Source organism: Pristiophorus japonicus, chromosome 10 (assembly GCF_044704955.1).
Source record: "Pristiophorus japonicus isolate sPriJap1 chromosome 10, sPriJap1.hap1, whole genome shotgun sequence".
NCBI classification, from domain to species: Eukaryota; Metazoa; Chordata; class Chondrichthyes; family Pristiophoridae; genus Pristiophorus; species Pristiophorus japonicus.
This window is the reverse complement of record NC_091986.1, coordinates 35,640,862-35,656,158: the sequence shown is the minus strand read 5'-3', so window position 1 is coordinate 35,656,158 and position 15,297 is coordinate 35,640,862. Positions and strand designations below refer to the sequence as shown.

The 15,297-nt window shown below is 45.4% G+C and overlaps 1 long non-coding RNA gene across 1 annotated transcript in view; it reads right to left on the bottom strand.

Moving 5' to 3' along the window:
• LOC139274711 (uncharacterized) overlaps positions 1–15,245 on the bottom strand; it is a 99,765-nt gene extending 84,520 nt beyond the window's left edge. Inside the window, exon 1 of the long non-coding RNA XR_011595575.1 lies at positions 15,194–15,245. This is a non-coding gene — a long non-coding RNA (uncharacterized lncRNA). The remainder of the gene's footprint in view (positions 1–15,193) is intronic.
• Between the last annotated feature and the right edge of the window lie 52 nt (positions 15,246–15,297).

The following is a 15,297-nucleotide window of genomic DNA, read 5'->3' as shown; positions in this document are numbered from 1 at the left end:
TAGATCCAAAGTGGATGACTTCACACTTGCCCATATTGAATTCCATCTGACACAGTTTTTGATATACTTGTTGGAAGGTGATTCCACAGTGCCCGAAAGACCTCTGGCAGCTCGTACTACTGGCCATTATTCATGCATGATCTTTGTCCATGTGTACTGATAGGCTATATTACTCACGGTATCACAGCTGAGCCCTTACTATCCTAACCTGAGGCCCACACATGCACAATACCAGCAGGGGTCAGTGACTAATGAGTAATAATGTGAATCCTGTCTGATTTTTCCCTCCCTAACCCAAGGGTGTTGAGACCAATTTTACTTCACAATCGCCAAGCTGGCTGAGATCAGGCTGACTGGGTCAAAGCAGAGACGGTCCTGGGCTGCATGATGCAGTTAATTAATTGATAACTTGCTGAGGTACCAACTTTTCATGATTTCAACTATTGCTTATATAACACAGAAGTAGAGTTGGAGCCTTGTCCTGTTCAAAAGAACATCCTTATTCACAAAAGTTTTTTCTTTCTGCATTTCTAGAATCTAATGGTGACTAGAGTTTGTCTTTAAACCAACGGGGTAAATTATTGGAGACTCGGCGGGGGGGGGGGGGGAGAAATTGGTACTCGTCGCGACCAATTTCTGGGAGGAAAATGGGATGTGGGGGGCAAATATTTGAGCATAGTGTTCCTTCCATGTCCGATTCCCCTCTTCGAAGTGCACCGGCTGCCAAATTTGAATCAGCCGTGGCTCAGTTCGTGAGCACACTCACTTCTGAGACAAAAGGCCATGGATTCAAGTCCCACTCCGGGGAGCAGTGCGAGCTGTTCCAGGAGGGCAACAGATTCGAGGAGGGCAACTGGATTGACATCACCAGAATCCAGGTCGCTGATTGGAACGTGGGCGGGACCATCGGCGGGGTCGGGGCCCAGGTGCAGGAGGAGAGGTGACAAGCAGCAGAGGAGCGGCGAAAGTTTTGGGGCCCAGGAATGGTGTGATCGGGGCCCAGGAGAGACGAGAATTCAGGGCCCAGGAGCGGTGAGGTTTGTCATGTATTCAACCAGCATTGTAACCCATATATAATCTGACCTAAATTGTACACTGTGAGAACAATGACCACTAGGTGGGAGACACTCCTAACCTGGACCTTCAGGTATAAAAGGGGAAGCTCTATCCACCTTCATCACTTGAGTGCTAAGGAATAAAGGACAGGTCACAGACTGACCTTCTCTCAAGCATGGGCCTCGTGTGCATTTATACTGTATAGTAAGGACGTATCAAGGTTAGAGTTGAGGAACAGCGACGTTGGAGGTGAGGTCGGAGTTGAGGAGCGGCAGGGTCATGGCCCAGGACGGCAAGGTCTGAGTGGAGGAGCAGTGGGATCGTGGCCCAGAAGCGTCGAGGTCAGAGTCGAGGAGTGGCGAGGTCTGAGTCATGGAGCCCTGCAGTGAGGCAGAGGCCCAGGAGTGGCGTAGCCTATAACAACAGCGAGGTCAGGGCCCAGGAAAGGTGCAGCAGTGGCCACTTCAGGCATCTTCCACCCTTCAAGATGTAATTCGGGACCTGGAATGTCAGGTTCCTCATTGAAACACCTGTGAATTCATCCTTTTTGGGTGTGGAAGTAGGTCATTCTCGACACGAGGGACCGCCTAATACTATACTATACTATACTAATTGCAGTAAGACGTCTTTACTCGATACTCAAATCCTCTTTTAATAAAAGCCAACATACCATTTGCTTTTCTAATTGCTTGCTGTTTGGCAAACCAGAACAGCTAATACAACATGGGTACGCAGGAGGCTTTTCCCTCATACCACAGCACATTTGGCACAGTCATCTTGTATAATCCCAACAGGATGGAAATAGGTGCATTATAAATTAAATATTGATTTGTATGGACATAGAAAATAGGTGCAGGAGTAGGCCATTCGGCCCTTCTAGCCTGCACCGCCATTCAATGAGTTCATGGCTGAACATGCAACTTCACTACCCCATTCCTGCTTTCTCGCCATACCCCTTGATTCCCCCTAGTAGTAAGGACTTCATCTAACTCCAGCAAAAAAAAAATTCTTGTGACCCTAGTCATAAATCTGTCTGCAAGTCAATAACCTCTAAGGAAGTACATTTCCCAATACAAATATTGCATTTAATAGAATGTAAGATGCTTTTAAAAACTGTGCTCATGGGGATTTGACATTTAAATGTGATAACTCGAACTGGGAAACATTTGCTACCGGACTCCTGTCAGGTGCACCATTCTATAGCATTGCTGTCGCCAGCAGGATGTTCCTCTAGGGCGAGTATCTGCACAAGTCATGGGGGCCAAAATTGCCCCTTTCCTTAAGGCCTATTACCGGCGGAAATCAGCGGCCATGCTGTGGTGTGCAATGGCCACCAATTTCTCGTGTAATGGCTGCCATTTTGAAAATTCTGCTCCTGCGGTATCCCAGCGGTGACCCACCCCCCTGCCCACCACCGCTCCCCCCGCCCCGCTGTTGCCAATCCGTCCTACGTGCATCATCAGAGCATGCACTGCTGATGCTCCCCCCCACCCCCGCCTCCCCCCCAACCCCACCGATGTCGAAATTCCGCCAAAAAAGTCTTGCTCCCGCTGCTCGGTGCCACCAGCAGCTTATTCTGTCAGTGCACCGTGCTTGGAGTACTTCTAAAATGGCAGTGCGGCTGCCATTAAAGGGGAGAACCTACTGCTGCTATGTTTGTTTTTGTCGGCCGACTGCCATGTCGGGCTAGCAATCACGCCCCCGGGTTCGGCTAGGTGCTTGGGTGCCAGGTTGCTGGCCCGGCTGAAACCCTCCCTCGTGGCCCAGTGGACCAAACTTAAAGAATCGCGCAGGCTCTCCCCTTTAAGTGAAGGGGAGAGTCGTGGTGCCGCAATGCCGTGACGACATTGTCAGCGCTACGCTGATGACTGACAGCGGTGTCCACTACACCAACCCCCACCTGCCGCCCCTCTAGACTCCGAACTTCCGTCCCCATTCTGACCGACTTCCGGTCCGCTGAAAAAAAAAGCCAACGAGACAAATTTTGCTCAAGAGGCCACCACATCCACTGCGCCGGTAAAAACAACAGAAACACAGTAGGTGCGCCCCGTATCCAACGGTGGGCAATTTCGGCCCCATGGTCTTTCTACACTGTGATATTGATAAAACATCTGTACAGCCTTTAAAAGTCATTGTGATTGGTCTTTTATGCAAAGAAGATGCTTTTGTGGTCTCTACAAGAGGTAGCTGTCAGGACAAATGAATGGTACAATTTTCACCTTTATGTCGAGGAACTCCATGGGCTAGAAATTCGTTATAGCCCGGTTTGAGGCGGTTACACCGCTGGGCGCTAATATAGCGCTGGCCGATGTTTACCGCCCCCAAATGAGATATTCACTATTAGCGCCCCAAGAGGGGAGTGGAGCGCTAAGGGAAATGTTCCACGCTACTCCGAGGGCGCTATGAGGTGGTAGCGCTGCAGGGATAATGAAGGTCTGGCGCTAGGAAACCGGTATCCTCGCGCCTAACGGGGAGGTCAGCTGGACCACCCGAACAATGAGAGAAAGTTGAAGGAAGCGTTGGAAACATCAGCAACAGACTGTCAGACCTCACAGAGTCACAGCAATGTTAACAGATTTTACACTGAACACCCATCCTGCTCCGGCTTTATAATAACGTCCCGGGAGCTTCCATGGAACGCCTGCTCTCCCTGTCGGTGATGGTGCCAGGTGCTACGGCAAGCAAGAGGAGTAAAGTTCAGGATCGCAGTGCTAATGTCGCGTTGCACACTCTTGAAGTCACCAAGTGGGTGGCGCTAACTGATAGCTCCGCCGCTAAACCACCATTAAAGTTCGCGGCAGGCACTAACTGCGTGGCGCTCGGGCGGTAAGCGCTTAGCGGCCCGTTAGTGCCCCGTGCAAACCAAACTAATTTTTAGTCCCATGAAAGTAAACTCAGTCACCAAGTCACATTAGTTTTGTTTCCACCTCACCTCAACCTCTAAACACATTCTCTTGCCTCGTCACTGAATTTACCAGCCTGACATTTCCGATTCTCATAATTTCAGTTTTCAAACTGCTCACAGGTTGCACAGTTAATTATAAATTTGGAGGCACTATGGTGAAAAGGATTTGTGACAATTGAGAAACGGTTTGAGATTATTGAGATTCTTTCCACTTGTATCCCTAGCAACCGTTTTAGAGCGGGGATTTCTTTCATTCGGAATTGCCAGACAGATTCAGTGAAGGGCAGGGTGAGTGCTGCACCTGATGTTGTTCATGTTGGAAGAATTTTTACTGTCTTAAACAAAATCTGATTTCTTTTAAATGCAGACCAATTAAGATTTGTGCTTGCCTCTTCAAAGTATACATAGGCAAGAGGTCCCTCCCTGCAACTGCAGTGGATTTTCGTTCTAATAGCAAAGGCTGGGGGTGAATGTAAAGGTTTGTCAATGCGTATTGCTTAAGGGTTATCATCATCATCATAGGCAATCCCAAGGGTCAGGGGTTAAAGGCAATACGTGATGATGGGATACTGAGCCATAAAGAACAGATCAAAGAGCTGGTCGTGGCCTCTCCCAGCTACGGAGGGAAACATGTCCTGCAGTACTGCTGCTCTTGGCTGCCCATGTCCTAACTCGCACCGAGTCCCGTTCACCCATCATCCCTGTGCTCGCTGATCGACATTGTCTGTCGGTTAAGCATTGCCTCGATTTTAAAATTTGCATCCTTGTGTTCAAATACCTCCCTGGTCTCAGCACTCCGTCTCTCTGTAATCTCCTCCAGCTTCACAACCCTCCAAGAACTCATCGCTCTTCCAATTCTGGCTTCTTACGCAGCCCCTATTTTCTTCGCTCCACCATTGGCAGCCGTGCTTTTTGTTGCCTGGGCCCAAAGCTCTGGAATTCTGTCCCTAAACCTCGCCGCCTCTCTTACCTCTCTCTCCTCCTTTAAGTCGCTCCCTAAAACCTACCTCTTTGATCAAGCTTCTGGTCACCTGTCCTAATATCTCCTTACGTGGCTCGGTGTCAAATTTTGTCTGATAACACTCCTATGAGGCACCTTGGGACGTTTTACTATATTAAATGTTATGTTATAATTGCAAGTTGTTCTTGTTGTGTTCATTATTGGAATGTACATGTGGACATTGGAAGCAGACAGCGTCAGGCTTCCTTGTGATGCTGTCCATGAATAAACAGGCAAAACTCACTGTCCAGGCTACTACATGGAAATGGCAACCTGGTTGAATTACCAGATGATAGTCAGAGCCCGTGCAATCATATGACAACGTGAGCTGCCACTTTCAGAAAAAGAGCAACACATGCTTTTCTTCAATGTGGGTTTAGTTTGTGAGCATCTAATGCTCCTGGTAATTTACTGGTGGCAAAGTGTCCGAATGACTGCCGATTTAGTAATTGGGGTTGGGGGCAGGAACCAAGGTACTGCATCTCATGTTGAGGGGGCAACTTAACAGGATTATGTCTTACGCCTCCCAAACCCGCAACCTCTACCACCTAGAAGAGCAAGGGCAGCACGGGCATGGGAACACCATCACCTGCAAGTTGCCTTCCAAGTCACACACCATCCTGACTTGGAAACATATCACTGTTCCTTTATCGTCGTGGTTCAAGATCCTGGAATAGGTCTGAAAGTGGCCATAAGTGTGTGTGGGGGAGAAGGGGGGGGTGGGGGAGGTGGGGAAGGGAGGAAATTAGGGCACAGCCATGTTTCTCCGTGTAACTAGCTGACACACTGGCAGATACAGGTTAACTAGGCACCAAATCTGGGTTTTTCTGCTCTGTGAGACTCAGTATTACAACATTTAGTCCATTTATCCACTTAACTACCAGGATAGTAATGGTTCTTAACACTTAGTGATACAAGCCTCCTTGTTGCACATTTTGCTTTTAAACTTGTATAATTATATTGTTGTTGATTGTTATTGCTGTAATATTATAGCTGACGAGTCATTGGCCCTGAATTTTCTTGATCACATTTATGCCAGAATTACAATGGAAGTACACCAAAATTTACCCCAGTTGTTCAGGCCGAATGGAAGATAATGCCAATGGGACTATTTAGAAGAAGAGCAGGGGAGTTAGCTCCAGTGTCCTAGTCAATATTTATCCCACAACCAACATCACTAAAACAGTTTATCCGGTCATTATCACATTGCTGTTTGTGGGATCTTGCTGTGCGCAGATTGACAGCCGTGTTTCCCACATTACAACAGTGACTGCGCTTCGAATGTACTTCATTGGCTGTGAAATGCTTTGGGATGACCTGAGGTCACGATGGGCGCTATGTAAACGCAAGTCTTTCTTTTGTTTTCACTTCACGATTTTCTTCAAAAGTCATTTAAAATGATGTTTCTAGACACATTGCTGCTATTGACAACATTACTATTAGGGTGATCAAAACAGAAAACGCCAGAAAAACTCAGCAGGTCAGTCAGCATCTGTGGAGAGAGGGAGAGAAACAGAGTTAAAGTTTCAGTTCGCTGACCTTTAGTTCTGATGAAAGGTCATTGAGCTGAAATGTTAACTCTGTTTCTCTCTCTCTCCACAGATGCTGCCTGACCTGCTGAGTCTTTTCCAGCATTTTCAGCTTTTATTTCAGATTTCCAGCAACCGGAGTATTTTTGCTTTTGTTAAACTGTTACAGTATCTGCACAAGTCCCTTGGAATGTTGGCAGAATCACCAATATTCTCAGTCTGCCAAAGCGATCTGTGTGTCCACCTGCAAACAGACCTCATTTCCAGCCAGTGCATGCGACAGTCACAGGTGACATAAGCTCACCATTGCAGCTGGCAGGGGGCAGAGACAAGAACTGGATTAATTCCTAGTAAATATTCACATGGAATGCGAATATGTTAGGGTGAAGTCTATTCTTTTTAACTGGTTCATGCAACGCTTTAATCAAAATTATTTTCATGTATTTTCTAAGCCGAGATATTAAAATGAGAATTCATCCCTCCTCCCTGAGAGCTCAGACACCGAGGGCTAAATACTGCAGAATCTCAGGAGGTGTGTAGAAAGTCCAGGGGTAAAATTAAAAAGGATATTAGGAAAGCAAAGAGAGAGCATGAACAATTTTTGGCAAGTAAAATCAAAGAAAACCCAACAATGTTTTATAAATATATTAAAAGCAAGAGGATAACTAAAGAAAGGGGAGGGCCTATTAGAGATCCTGAGGGTAATCTGTGTGTGGAGGTGGAAGATGTGGGTATAGTTCTTATGAATACTTTGTGTTTTTTTTCACAAAAGAGAGGGGCGATGCAGACACTACTATCGAGGAGAAGAAGTGTGAAATATGAGAGATTAAATAAAAATAGTGAGAGACAAGGTATTAAGGGGTTTAGCAGCTTTGAAAGTGGATAAATCCCCAGGCCCAGATGAAATGTATCCCAGGCTGTTAAATGAAGCAAAAAAGGAAATAGCAGAGGCTTTGACCATCATTTTCCAATCCTCTCTGGCTTCAGGTGTGGTGCCAGAGGACTGGAGGACTGCTAATGTGGTACCTTTGTTTAAGAAGGGAAAAAGGGATAGACTGAGTAATTACAGGCCAGTCAGCCTAACCTCAGTGGTGGGAAAATTATTGGAAAAAATCCTGAAGGACAGGATAAATCTTCACTTAGAAAGACAGGGATTAATCAAGGACAGTCAGCACGGATTTGTTAAGGGAAGGTCATGTCTGACTAACTTGATTGAATTTTTCGAGGAGTTAACCAGGAGGGTCGATGAAGGCAAAGCATATGATGGAGAGTAGATGGATTTTATCAAAGCTTTTGATAAGGTCCCACATGGTAGACTGGTAACAAAAGTAAAAGCCCATGGAATCCAGGGCAAAGTGGCAAATTGGATCCAAAATTAGCTCAGCGTTAGGAAACAAAGGGTAATGGTTGATGGGTGTTTTTGCGACTGGAAGGATGTTTCCAGTGGGATTCCGCAGGGCTCAGTACTGGGACCCTTGCTTTTTGTGATATATATCAATGATGTAGACTTGAATATGGAGGTATGATTAAGAAGTTTGCAGATGATAATAAAATCGGCTATGTGGTTGATAATGAAGAAGAAAGCTGCGGACTGCAGGAAGATATCAATTAACTGGTTGGATGGGCAGAACAGTAGCAAATGGAATTTAATTCAGAGAAGTGTGAGGTAATGCATTATGGGAGGGCTAACAAGGAAAGGGAATACACATTATATGGTAGGATACTGAGAAGTGTAGAGGAACAAAGGAGTCTTGAAGTGCATGTCCACAGATCCCTGAAAGTAGGAGGCCAGATAGATAAGGTGGTTAAGAAGGCATACAGAATGCTTGCCTTTATTGGTCGAGATAAAGAATACAAGAGCAGGCGGGTTATGCTTGAACTGTATAAAATACTGGTTAGGCCACAGCTGGAATACTGCGTGCAGTTCTGGTCACCACATTACTGGAAGGATGTATTTGCACTGGCGAGCGTACAGAGGAGATTTACGAGGATATTGCCGGGAGTGAAGAATCTAAGCTATGAGGACAGATTAGATAGGCTGGATTTGTTTTCATTGGAACAGAGGAGGCTGAGGGGAGACCTCATTAAGGTGTATAAAATTATGAAGGACCTAGATATAAAGGATAGAAAGGGCCTATTTCCCTTAGCAGAGGGGTCAACAACCAGGGGCATAGATTTCAAGTAACTGGTAGAAGGTTTAGAGGGGATTTGAGGGGAAATTTCTTCATGCGGAGGGTTGTGGGGGTCTGGAACTCATTGCCTGAAATGGTGCTGGAGGCAGAAACCCTCACCGCATTTAAAAAGTACTTGGATGGGCACTTAAAGTGCCATAACCTGCAGGGTTACGGACCTAGAGCTGGAAAGTGGGATTAGGCTGGATAGCCTTTTGTTTGCCAGCATGGACACGATGGGCCGAAATGGCCTCCTTCCGTGCTGTAAACTTCTATGATTCTATGAATTCCAGGGTTTTTATATTCCTGTCTTGGTGGGGCCAACAAAAAGGGATGTTGCCATTTTAAATTCAGCAAATACCATACTGTGGATGCTGCAGCATTCCTGCCTTTCCATCCTGATGTTCCAGATTAACAGCATCCCTCACTGCACCCACCACACAATTAACGAACCAATACTGGTGGTTGTCTAAACAGAATAAGGTGCTGAGCAACCTGCTGTGCAGTTTAGCTCAGATAACGCTTTCAACCCATTCAGCAGGTCCGCATTAAACATAGCGAACAATCTGATGGATGCAGCAGCATCTTTGCAGAGCTTCAGTGGGCGTTATTTTCCATTTCCTTCCTACACACAGATTGTGCTACAAAAAGTAGATAAAGTTAGATATGAAATCATTTCTAAGTTCCCCTCCCTGCCTTCACCTTCTGATGTGTTTACTGAATACACAAAATAAAGGATAAGATTTGTGTAATGTATACACCTGTGAGCATGCTCACAGGTTTGTACAGCTTTTGTACTGTGAGTGGTCAGTCACGTGTTATTCACAAGACTTAATAAAACCCCAGTCAGTTTGATAGAGTCGACGCAGAGAGGATGTTTCCACTTGTGGGGAAACCAGATCTAGGGCACATAAATATAAGACAGTCACTAATAAATTCAAGGGAATTCGGGAGAAACTAAAGAGTGGTTAGAATTTGGAACTTGCTACCACAGGAAGTAGTGGAGGCTGTAATGCATGCACTTGTGAGTATGCTCAAAGGTTTGTGAGTGGCTTAGCTGGTCACATGATGTTCACAAGAATCAATAAAACCCCAGTAATTTGGGTTTAGGGGATCCACAATGAGGTATGCAGTTGTGAGCCTAGTGGATGAACTGGTAATGTGTAGTGTGATTGTTAAACCTTTGTTAATATACCAACTAGTTCTTAATAGATATGTGTTGCTGTGAATTCTTAGGCAAGTTTCCAATCCTCAGTTTGGTGGGATTGGAGAGAAGACCGATTTGCTCCCTGAAAACCCTCATTGACTCTCACCTCAACCTGGATCATTTTTCACTTTCACTTAGGGCGTTTGAACACAAAAAATGTGATAACAGCCTTAAATGTTGATACTATTTGATGCTTTGTAACCTATATATATGGGCCTGGGTGTTGCAAGGGGAGATCACAGCATAAGGTCTCTTAACTGGTTTACGTTACAATGGCAAATCAGAGAGTAATCCAATTATGGATTCCCTTTTACCCTAAAGTTTAAGCGTACCTTTGGTATAAGGCACTGACCACCCAAAAATCAGTTGAATTAGAACATGCCACATGGCTGCTAAATTTTCAGCATAAGAAGACATTGATTTTCAATTGGCTGGCTACTTGAACGTTACCTAACTGTACTGTCTAGCCTTTTAATGATACCTCAGGATCACTTCAATTATCTGTCAGCATTCTTTCTCTCTCTCTCTCCCTTTCCTTCACTACAAAAGAAGCTAAACATTTATCCATTACCATCAACTGATCATCATACTTCAAGTGTCAGCTGTGGCTCAGTGGACAGCACTCTCATCTCTGTGTCAGAAGCTTGTGGGTTCAAGTCCCACTCCAGGGACTTGAGCATAAAAATCTAGGCTGACACTCCCAGTGGAGTGCTGAGGAGGTGCTGAACCTCGGAGGTGTCGTCTTTCGGATGAGACTTTAAACCGAGGCCCCTCTGCCCTCTCAGGTGGACGAAAGAGATCCCATGGCACTATTTCAAAGAAGAGCAGGGGAGTTAACCCCAGTTTCCTGGCCATTATTTATCCCTCAATCAATATAACAAAAACAGATTATCTGGTCATTATCACATTGCTGTTTGTGGGAGCATGCTGTGCGCAAATTGGCAGCTGCAATTCCCACATAACAACAGTGACTACACTCCAAAAGTACTTAATTGGTTGTGAAGTGTTTTGTGACATCTGGTGGTTGTGAAAGGCGTTATATAAATGCAAGTTTTTCTTTGTTTAAGCCTCAACGTCTGATGTCTGTGTGCAAATCGAAAATGTTACTTTGAATCAACAAGTGTTGTTATTGTGGAGCTGTGGTGGGAGTAGGGCCTTGGCAATACTACTGGTAACCACTGAACACAACCAAGATGGGCTTTGCACAGCGACTGGATGGAAAGAGGAATAAAGAGGGCAAAAGTGTCCTGCTCCCTGATTGGGAGCAGTAACCTTCCGGGGCTGGGAATTTAGTGCTCGGATGTCCTGTTCCCACTGCGGAATTGCCCTTACTGCCCTTGAAAAGAAGTGGAGCACAATCTCCCGTACTCCACTTCCTTTAGGGGCAGGTCCCGGGGCGTTACTGGGGCATGGGGTCTGCACGGCCTCTGATGGCCTCCACTGGGCAGCGTGCGACCGGGCCAGATGCCCAGCACCCAAGACAGAGTGCTGGGCTGCATGATGGTGGCCCGGAGCACGCTAGGGCTGTCATGGTCGAGCTGACCCGAGTGTCGGCTGACAAACAAAGATGGCGGCCCACGGCGCTGGCGCCCTCCCCTTTAATCACTGGCTAAGCTGGCATTGACATCCGCTCATGTCAGACTCGAGGCCCGCGGGGCAATTTCCACCGCGGGGCGTTAAGGGGTTGCCGCGGCGTGGCGGGGGGGGTCGGTGTGGAGTGGTGAGGGGGTCTCCCGTGCACGCCGATGACTTCATGGCCGGTTGCATGGCGGCTCCGGGCACTGACCGCGGGGTGCAGCCCTGCCATGGCAGCGTCTCCGCAAACCTCCAAGCTATTTCCCGGGAAGTGGTAGCTTCTCCCTCCCCTGGGGAAAACGGGGCTATAAAAAGGGGCAATTTTGCCCCCAAAAGTTTCACTGAAATCCCTTTACCATAATATATACTCCAAAATTTCTTACTGAATTAAGACTAATGTTTTACAATACTTTCTTTGTGTGTACTGTATCTTAGGAGAGCATTTACATTGCAGCTGCCAGCCGAAATCTGCGAGCTACAGGTTTGTGTTCCAGCAGAACCCTTTGAAAATTGGCTAGCTGGAATGATCCATTTAACAGGGAAAAAATAATTTGCATTTATATAGCACCTTTCACGGCTTGAGGACATCTCAGAGTGCTTTTCAGCCAAACAAAGTACTTTTGGAGTATTCACTGTTGTAAGGTAGGAAATGCGACAGCCAATTCACACACAGCAAGGTCCCACAAACAGCAATGTGATAATGACCAGATCAAACAATTAAATTAAGATCAGTTAGGTTCCCCAAATTTTGGGGTTTAGGGATGTTTAATGGACCTTTATGAGCTCTTTATGAACTGGTTTCCACATTTACACTCATTGCAGTGTTAACAAAGTGCCTTATGACCACCCCCTCTAGAGGTAGTCTCGCTGTGGTTCACTCTAGATTGTCATTTCCCCTCTGGTTCTTTTACCCAATTATCTTTAATCTGTGTCCTCTGGTTACCGACCCCCCTGCCAGTGGAAACCGTTTCTCCTTATTTACTCTACGAAAACCCCCACATAGTTTTCAACAACTCCTTTAAATCTCCCTTTAAACTTCTCTGCTCGAAGGAGAAACATCCCACATTCTCCAGTCTCCCCAAGTCACTGAGGTCCCTCATCCCTGGTAGCATCCTAATAAATCTCTGCACCCTCTCCAAGGCCTTAAGATCCTAATGTATGGCAATTTTCCATGTGGATCAGTTTTACATTTTAACAGGACTCGGTGTATTTGCTGTATACTTTTTAAAGTTTTTTTTTTACACAGATCTAGTTTTGAACAGGAATTGAGCTGTGCAACATCAGTGGAGATTTGGTTGAGAGTCTATTAACATAGTAGAGAAAACCAAACCCTGTGAGAGAATTTCTCCTGACTATGCAGCGCGAATGCTAGTGGAGGAGCGTGACTTGTAATGTGAACCTAAGGCTTGAAAAGTTGTTGTCTTTCAGAGCTGTCAGACAATTAATTTAATATTTTGTTAATGAAATCACTGTGGGGTGTCTGGTGTAGTCCTCAGATTGGCTGAGACTCAAACAGCTAAATTGAGCAAGCAAATCTGAAAATGAATGAGAGTCATATGTAAAAAATGACTCCACTGACACCTGCAGTGAACTAATACATTCTACTTATTTAGAAAAATAATTTGATAGTGATTAAATTAAGCCTGGGAACAGACAGGAGTGGATACTTCATTTCTATTAGCTCTGGAGGTCATCGAGATGAATCAAATATAAATTCTGTGCACACCAAGGTGTGAATGATTGCTTGCCCTTTTCTCTGTTTCACAGAGCAATGCTCATTTTTTTTTTACAAACGCAGAGATGAGGAGAATTCTTTTTTTATGCAGCGAGTTGTTATGATCTGGAACGCACTGCCTGAAAGGGTGGTGGAAGCAGATGTAATAGTAACTTTCAAAAGGGAATTGGGTAAATACCTGAAAAGGGAACCATTTACAGGCTACGGGGAAAGAACAGGGAAGTGAGACAAATCTGATAGCTCTTTCAAAGAGCAGGCAAAAGCATGATTGGCCGATCGGGCTCCTTCTGTGAATCATAGAATCATAGAACGGTTACAGCACAGAAGGAGCCCATTTGGCCCATCGAGCCTGTGCCGGCTCTCTGCAAGAACAATTCAGCTCGTCCCACTCATTTCCCTGTAGCCCTGCAAATTTTTCTTTATTTCAGGTACTTATCCAATTCCCTTTTGAAAGCCACGATTCAATCTGCCTCCATCCCACTTTCAGGCAATGCATTGCCGATTCTAACCACTCGCTGCGTTAAAAAGTTGTTTTCATGTCGCCTTTGGATCTTTTGCTAATCACCTTGGATCTGTCCCCTCTGGTTTTCAACCCTTCCGCCAATGGGAAGAGTTTCTCTCTATCTACTCTGTCTAGAGCCATCATGATCTGTGCTGCATGACTCGAGGATTCATTTTGTTTCGCTTAATTTGCTGCACAAATATTTAAATAAGACAGAATGAAAAGCTTGCCCATTTTTATCCCCTGTTCATAAAAACCCTGATCCATGTAACATTCCTTGTCAAAGTAGTTACACACGATCAGGTGTCGCCTGTACTTGAAATTAACTGAGATTAGATAGATAATCACGCAAGAAAATTCTCAAGTTCACTTCAAGGAAAGGGTAAGATCACAGCTACATGCTATATCAATGATACATACTTGTCTATGTGTCACTCATTTACTTTTAAATGTATGTTTTACTTCTTTAAAAATAATCAGATTTTTAGTGATCCCCCTCCAGTCATCATCCACTTTGCTGAGGGAATAATGAAGTGGCTGGACTGGGGTTCGGAGACCAGACTTGCTCCTTGACATTGGTGTCTCCAGAAACTGATCTTTGCGCATCTGTGGGGTTTTTATGGCTGCACATTATGGGCTCTTGGAGCAACTTGGTTTTTCTGGCGTAACTTAAAAATCCCCATTTTCCCCAATTAATTTGCACCAGCGTAACTGAGTTAGTTATGATTTTTTTAGGTTTGTTTTTTTTCTCAAAAGGGAGCGTTACCAGCCACCTACAACAGTTCTGCCCATTTAGGCAACTTTGGCCAGCTAATGGTAACTCCATTTCTACTTAGACCACTTAATGCGGCCACTTAAGAAAACCCTTGCGGAGAGTTAAAGAAATCGGAGCAGGTCGGTACATCGGAGGCCATTCGGCCTGGGATAGGGGCAGAAAGCGTAGAGGACCAAACCTTAGCCTTAGCAATATTTGCAAACAAAAAATGCTAACAGTTCAATAAAAAATACAAAATTGAAGTCCTAACTTCATCTTCAAACTCGGCCTGGGAAGGCAGCAGGCCGGCCGGTGTGGGAGGCCACTCGGCCTGGGCTAGGAGCAGGACAACGCACCAGGAGGCCACTCAGCTAGGGCTAGGGGCAGGGGCAGGCAGGAGAACTGATGGAAATTACTGGCAGGTAGAGCACTATCAGTTCTCCTGCCTGCCCCTAGCCCTAGCTGAGTGGCCTCCCAGTGCGATCAATCTCTTAGAAATCACTGGCAGGCAGGAGCACTAAGTGATCGATCACACCGGGAGGTCACCCGGCCACCTATATCTTAATACTTTGAAATTATTTGATCGACAATTAATTAATTACAAGTTATTAGCTGAGAATACAATACTCCTCATCTTAGTCTTTAAAAAAAAAATGATGGCAGGTACAGGGCAAACATTTACAGAGAAAATATAACATTTTGTAGAATGTTCACCATAACAAAAGAAAATGAAGTATTGTAAGCACATCTACAACTCACATCATCCCACGTCCAGCACTTCTCAACGGTTACCCCAGTTTGCTATTCTTCCAAGGGTGGCTCCACCAAAATAACATGTTGTTGCGCGCTACTGCGCATGCGCG